Source organism: Ceratosolen solmsi, unplaced genomic scaffold, assembly GCF_000503995.2.
Source record: "Ceratosolen solmsi marchali unplaced genomic scaffold, CerSol_1.0 scaffold2, whole genome shotgun sequence".
NCBI classification, from domain to species: Eukaryota; Metazoa; Arthropoda; class Insecta; order Hymenoptera; family Agaonidae; genus Ceratosolen; species Ceratosolen solmsi.
Genome location: NW_011948422.1, coordinates 2790064 through 2797485, shown reverse-complemented (window position 1 = coordinate 2797485; position 7422 = coordinate 2790064). Strand labels below are relative to the sequence as shown.

Genomic DNA, 7422 nt, shown 5'->3' with positions numbered 1-7422 from the left:
AATATGCTCTGCTAGTAATAGCCCGATAGCCTGACCATAAGTTCTGTAATTATATGTTTGTTGCCAATGTACTCGACATCTGCTTATATACGTTTTCGAATATTATATGTGATAACAACTACTAGGCGTATATTCCATAATGGGAAGTTGGTTTTAAATGGTGGATATTAATGAACGAAAATTTTTTTATAGCAATATGAATTGTCGATGACTAGAACACAGCGTAATTATAATTTTTACATGCACATTGGCATTTTTTAATACAATATTTCGAAGAAATAGTTAATACTAATAAATACTCGTAAATAATCTGTCAATGCTGATTGGTCGCTTACATTTACATAATGTAAAATAATGTCATTTTCTTATGTATTATTCAGAACTTCGATTTTTACGTATCAATAGTTATTTCTGTTCCAAATACATTTTGAATAATACGATAATAATCAGTTTTTAGCTACAAAATAATAAAAAATATCAGCTTCAAGCTATTCTTAAGCTTTTGTTATTATTAGTTTTTATTATTATAACCAGATCAACTGTTTATATAAATACTACAGCTTTTTTCAATACGATATTTAAGATATAAATGTTTTCATAAATTAGACTTAAAGGATATGCGTTGTGAATTTAAAGTTATCAAAATATATAAATATTGATCGATAAATTTAAAAATCATTTATTGTTCAGTTTATACATATTTCTAGTGAAGGCTAAAAACCCATGGTAATTATGAAAATATACTAATGAAAATTAAAAAATTTAATATTTCTCAATTTCAAGTTGAAGGTAAAAAAGAGTTAAAAACATTTTTGAAATTTTTTCATTTAGAATTAAAAAATTTAAAGTAGAAATAATTTAATAGCTCTATAAGCTATAAATTGAAATTATTTATGAAACCATAATTTATTGCGTATTACTTTTAATAATGAATTTTTCATAGATATAAAAAAAATTTGTATTACATAGATATTTTCATAATGGCCAATCTTGTTATCTATTTTATGGCATTTTTTACCAAAAAAAAAAAAATACAAAATATCATTTATTATCAAGAAATTGTTATGATATATAGGTTCATGGCCATTTATTGCAATTATTTAAAGCCTTAACATTAAAAATTAAAGCAGACAAATTTCCTTAAATATATTAATATTTTACGTGCTTAAATTTAGTTTACTTTAATTTTTTTGCTTTAATTAATTTTTTATTCCAACTGTTGAGTTTAAAAATAATTAGATGATTTCTAAAAGTATGAAAGAGCTTAATATATTAATAATCAATAGTAATTTCAACTATGTTGCAAAAATTGAATGAAGTGCAAGTTATAACTAACCAATTATTTAAACCTTATATTATTTTTGTAGACAGCAAAAGGTCTTAATTTTAATGTTAAGTTATAATTTATGTACGTATTTTGTTATGTAACGTTTTATTTTTATTATACAAAATGCTTAAGCTTCGTTGAAAATAAACAGAAAGTATATTTTATAAGAATAACATATGTAACATTTCTAGAATGGAAGCTTATGAAAATTTAAGTAACTTTTGTTCTGATAAAAACATGTTATGATAACATCGACGAGATCTATTGAATTTATAAATAATGATTGAATTGATTATATTTAATAGTAAAGCAGTATTATTTTGATATATTATTATGATTAAGAAAATCATGTATTTAATTAAGAATCTGTCGATAAACTTGTTTCCTATAGATAAAACATAAATATATTTAATTTATATTAAATATGCATGATTGTATATTGAATATTAACAAAAATATTGTCGAGCTCCAGCATTACAAATAAATACATTGATGTTTTCTTTATTGGAGCGATTATATTGATTCCATACATAATTATTAACAAATAATTCTTAAAAATTCTAAATACTTAATCTATTAAAAAAATGGATTACAGTTATAAAAATTGTCTGCATTATGTAGGCATAACTGAAGACGATATAATTGAACATATATATGCATATAATTCTGAATATTTTTAATGAACATAAAATAATACAAAGAATAATTTGTATTTGACCTTAAAAAGTAATAAGAGTTACCAGAGATTTTATCAAATTCTTGACTTTTAAAGCAAATAATTATAAAATTAATCTTTTCATAACATAATTTATTATCAAGTCTTTATAGGAAAGGACTCATAATCCATTCATGTAGAGTATATTTCTAGTTCCCTAATCATTAATTCCTATGCTACAAAAAAAAAAAAAAAAAAAAAAAAAAAAAAAACATCCGCTGTGGTTGCAAGCAGATATCTGACTCGCATTGTTGATTAGCAGCGCAATGAGACAGTAATATAAAATAAAAATTATTTCATGTCAAAATTTTAATTTACACATTGTTATATTAAAAAGCAATAAAGATATATAAAAGTTATAGAATGCAAATAATGACGTAAAAATACATTCATCGATTTTTTTATTTATTTATTTTTTCTTTTTACCAAGGACAGACAAATTTGTAAAATAAATAGTATGAATTTTAAATAAACCAAAGTATTCGCAAACCATATACGGCAGCTGCTCGGAAAGTATTTGAAATATTTTATACTTGTGTGTACTAGTTTTTTCAAAGAAAAATTCTGCTATTTGAACCATCTTATAATAAATTCTTACATGACGACAGTTTATTTTTTATGTCCAGTACATTTTCCATTCAATAGTTTAAGATGTTATTATTTCAATAGTCTTTAAATTCAAATGAATTAATATTTATCAATGCAGATGATTTAAAATTAAGATATCTTATTTATAGTTTGCAGTGCTTATTTAAAGTTCTTTCAAGCAAAAACAACAAGAAAATTAATAATGAAAATTATTGTATATTAATAATAGATTGACCATTACAGTATTAATTTAATGAGAAAATGTAAAACGTCAAGATGGAAAATAATAGAATAATATTGTCGAGGAATCTCGTATCCTTTGATAATATCTTATTTCCCATGTTTATAGCTTTTTCCACAAGAATTAAAACTACCACGTAATGATTTAATATGTATTCAATTATCCATTATATTGCTGATCGTCAATGGAAATATTATGAAAGCTGCACATGTAATTTCATAAACAAATACTTTATTTTCAATCCGTAATCAATATTATAACGTAATTGAAGAAATTTGTCATTTTAACAAGTGTCTTTAATCAATAATGAACATATATTTAATTTATTTCAATAAGTAATGTAAATTCGAACTCCTTTATAAAATGAAAGTCTTATATTTAGAATCTAAACTACCGTAATCATAATGAAAGTATGATATTATTTTTCTCCCGATTAGTCACAGATAATCAGAAAAAAACTTAAATTTGCAATTATGCATTTTTATGATTTTCGTATAATATATTATACATATAGAATAGAATATCAGTATATAAATTTTGTATAAATATAGCACTTTGCTTAATACTTTAATTTTTAAATTCTCGATCAATAGAGCGTAATACGTATTATACGTGCAACTATACTTAATTCTTACCTTCCTTTTATAATTCTTATGCTCTGTTAATTATTGTACTTTAACACTTCGTTTCCTCGCTATAATGTAATGATAAAATATTAAATTGAGTCAATTTATAATTGATGTATTCGGTTTTTTCTATTTATATTAAAAATTTTAAAACCATATAATAAAGTATAATGAAAACTACAAAATTGATTGTCCTGCCCTTTGTATAAAAAATCAAAATTAGTTGCATTGGTTGCAATATCATGCATCAATTATTGTATTAAATTTTGAAAAAAAATTGCATAATATTTTTAAAACGTTAATTTCTCATTATCAAAAACCTCTGAATTTATAAATACAGCATTCTTGTTAGGTAAATTGTTAATTCTGTCTCTAAATTCTTGGACTTATATACTCGTATACATTATAATAATTTGTTTATATGTGATATGGCTTTATAAATATTAAGTCGAAGGATTAAAGACACATTGAAATAAATGATTTTATAATTAAGCACATCATGCCTGGAATAATATATATCCTTTGTATTATATTTATTTAACTTATATATAAGGGATCAAATCATTTAATTTACTTAAGACTTGATTGTACCGTTCTTATATTTTAATATATTTTTACTATACTTTATTTAAATAAAATAATTAAAAAAAAAAAATAAATAAAATAAAACAAACAAAATGATAAGATTAAAACTAAAAAAAATCTTGCACCATTGTTTATTGTGCACCATATGTTTATTCAAATATTTTTTTGAATTGAAAAATTATCCGCAATATGAATTCGTTTGTTATTCTTGAAATTCATTTTTTTTCCCCCAACAAACTTACAAAAATTGTAAGTTATAGGATAAATATTGTCTAACACAAGTGACAACGTAGATACGTCGATAGGCCCTGTATTTGTATTGAAAATCTTGATATTGAAATAAAAATGTGGTTACAATTTGTGCGCGAAAAGTGAAAATACAAACGATTTTAAAGGATTTGGTAATTAGTAACGGGTGCCAACCGCACGGTATAAAGCCACTAATGACTTGGCGCATCATAAATGACTTCTTTCTATCGAATATATCAATTATTTATTTTAATATTTGTTTTTCCCATGAATCAATGAGTTCGTACAATGACTCTCGAAAATTGCCCTCGTACGTGTATATAAAAAAAAAAAAAAAAAAAAAAAACAACATCTCAAGGAGTAAATTATACTTTCGAGAGGTCTAATGTAAACTGCATATATGAGTGTGCGCGTGTGCGTGCGTGTATTATGTACACATAGCACATGTTGAGCGAACATCATTGTTCGTCGCGATTTATAGCCAGTCAACCTATTTTCACGTCCAAAATAGAGTCAACTAATTCTCTTCTCTACGAGACAATGTTGATGACGTACACTTAGGCGCCGCCGCCGCCGCCGCCGTCGCCGCCGCCGTTTACGTCGTCATGCTACGAACATTCCGATGGAATTTTCGAAATTTCTATTGAAATTTTGATTTTCAACTTTACGTGCGCTTGCTAATTATTCTGTTTGATGTTTCTGAAGGATTTTCAGCTTCTTCATTGAAATAAAACAGTGATAATAATACTTACATTTGTGGTCGAGCTTTTGAGATTTAAGTTTCTTTTAATGATAGTTAATAGTGTCATTGTAGTATTATATTATTGAGGATACAAAATGTCGCCTCATCTATACGTACAATTAAATGTAAAAATTAATTGTACATTATAAGTTGTAATTATTTTCTTAATTTACTACGAGAATTGTGTCAAGTTTACGACTATTCATATATTTTTCTAATATAATATACTATTTTCATTTAGTGTGAGAACTAAAATGTTTACATATTAAGCTAATTCCATAGACGCGTATAAGATTTATGAACATTATTTCATAGAGTTTAAGAATATCACTTGTTTTATCAATGACTAATTTTCTAACTATACGCAAACAAAAATAGATGAATAGATTTTATTATTGTTTATTGAGGAAATAGTCGTTCTCCGATACATAAATACAAATTATGTAATAATCATTGCTATACAAGTAAAATAATTTTATTGTAAAACAAAATGAATCAAGCTTGAAATGCGAAAAAAAAAATGTTTTACACAAGATATAAATTCGAAAAACTACGGAAAACTACAATTGAAATAAAAACTCATAGTGCGCAAAGACCATCCTCAACGTAAGTTTATTGATTCCGATTTATCCCGATTGAACTTTATACAAACTGTACAGTGACTGTCTTAATGAAAAATTAATCTAACTTTAATAAGGCTATTGAAAAGTCAATGAGTAAAAATATTATTGATTTCGATAACGGTTAATTAATATTATCTCATTTTAACTAAAAGTTTAACTGAAATAAAAGAGGAATATTATGTTTTGTAAGAAGAAATATTATTCTCTACACTTACAAATGTAAATGAAAATATTTATTTGTTTATTTCGTTTCAATTGCCCTGCAAATCTAAAAGCAATCATTTATGTTTAATTATAAATGATTGAACGAATAAGTAATTGATTGAAAGCCAATGAAATTCTTAATATCGTAATTGTAAATTAAACATTCCCTTCATCGCAGCATTAAAAATTTTATTATTATTATTATTATTATTATTATTATTATTATTATTATTATTATTATTGTTATTGTTATTGTTATTGTTATTATTATTATTATAGTTGAAAGTTAATCTTTATTTACGACGAATACTTACTTTTTTCCATTTTATCTCAGGTCGTTTAATTAAGGATTTTTTTTTTTTTTTTTTTTTTTAATTAAAGTCCATCGTCTAGTTTGCCTGATTACCAACGAAGCTTATAATTTGCAGTGAAGTTAAACGGATGCGGAAATTTTGAACGACTATGTATTTAAGGTTTATCGGATAAAAATTGAAATGAAAAATGGGAAATAAATGGCTGATTGAAGCGCCGGCCTCAGAATTTTTGATAAGTAATAATATTCATAAAGCAGTAACGTACATAAGACATGTGATTTTTTTCTTCTTGCTTTATTCAATAACATAAGGTTTACAATTTCAAACAATTTCAAACACAATATTAATAGATACACATGCGCAGGGCACAAAATATCATAAAGCACGTTACAAACGGCTGATTCCATTAACAAAGCCGCTCATTAATTAAAAATAATCTTATCACTTTTAAAGTACTCTTAGTAAAACAGATTTCCCAGAGTAAAGCATTTGAACGACACACACGTGTCGTGACTAAAGACAGTTGATTGTTTTGTAACTGTCGTCGTGTGAGACAGCACCCATAATGTGCGTCACTGCATTAAAAAGTCCAGAGAGAAAAATTGCGAAACGCTTGAAAATAAGAAAGCCACACTCACCGATTCCTAAACTCACGTACGAGTTCCCCGGTTCGGGCCGCTGTACTCCTACACTCCTCGGGTTGACAAACAAAAAAAAGTTAAGGAATAAAATAAACTTCTAATAGAAGACACAAAAAAAAAAAAAAAACGTGTCAACTTCCAGTCACCATGGCACCGCGTGCATAGCGCAAAACAATGCCGGCGACAACACACGGTATCACAAGCAGATCGATCTGGAGCAACAAACTCTCAGTACGCGGAGGGGTCGGATCTAAGGAAAGAGCTTACTACACAAACTGGCACATGCGAAAGCAAGAGAATACGGGAAATGATAAGAAATGAAAATAATGCGAAACGGAAGGGAAGGAGAACGATTTTAAACGAGCGTTAAACTCCTCTTAATATCTAATGATATCGGTGGCGGTGTCGGTGGATGCAAGGGGCGGGTGGGGATGACGAGGGTGACAAAGGCGACGATCGCGGCCGGCCGATGGACAGCGCGGTACTGAGGCGCGCTGGTGACCGCGCGGACTCGACGTAGACGTCGGCGGGTACAGAGAAGCCGCCCCACCTCGCGCCATACCGCCG

The 7422-nt window shown here is 26.9% G+C and overlaps 1 protein-coding gene across 1 annotated transcript in view; it reads right to left on the bottom strand.

The window, feature by feature from the left end:
* The window catches only part of Vha100-2 (V-type ATPase subunit a family protein Vha100-2), a 51352-nt gene extending 44436 nt beyond the window's left edge, over positions 1–6916 (bottom strand). Inside the window, exon 1 of the mRNA XM_011499058.1 lies at positions 6853–6916. The gene's annotated coding sequence lies outside the window, so the exon portion shown is untranslated. The remainder of the gene's footprint in view (positions 1–6852) is intronic.
* Between the last annotated feature and the right edge of the window lie 506 nt (positions 6917–7422).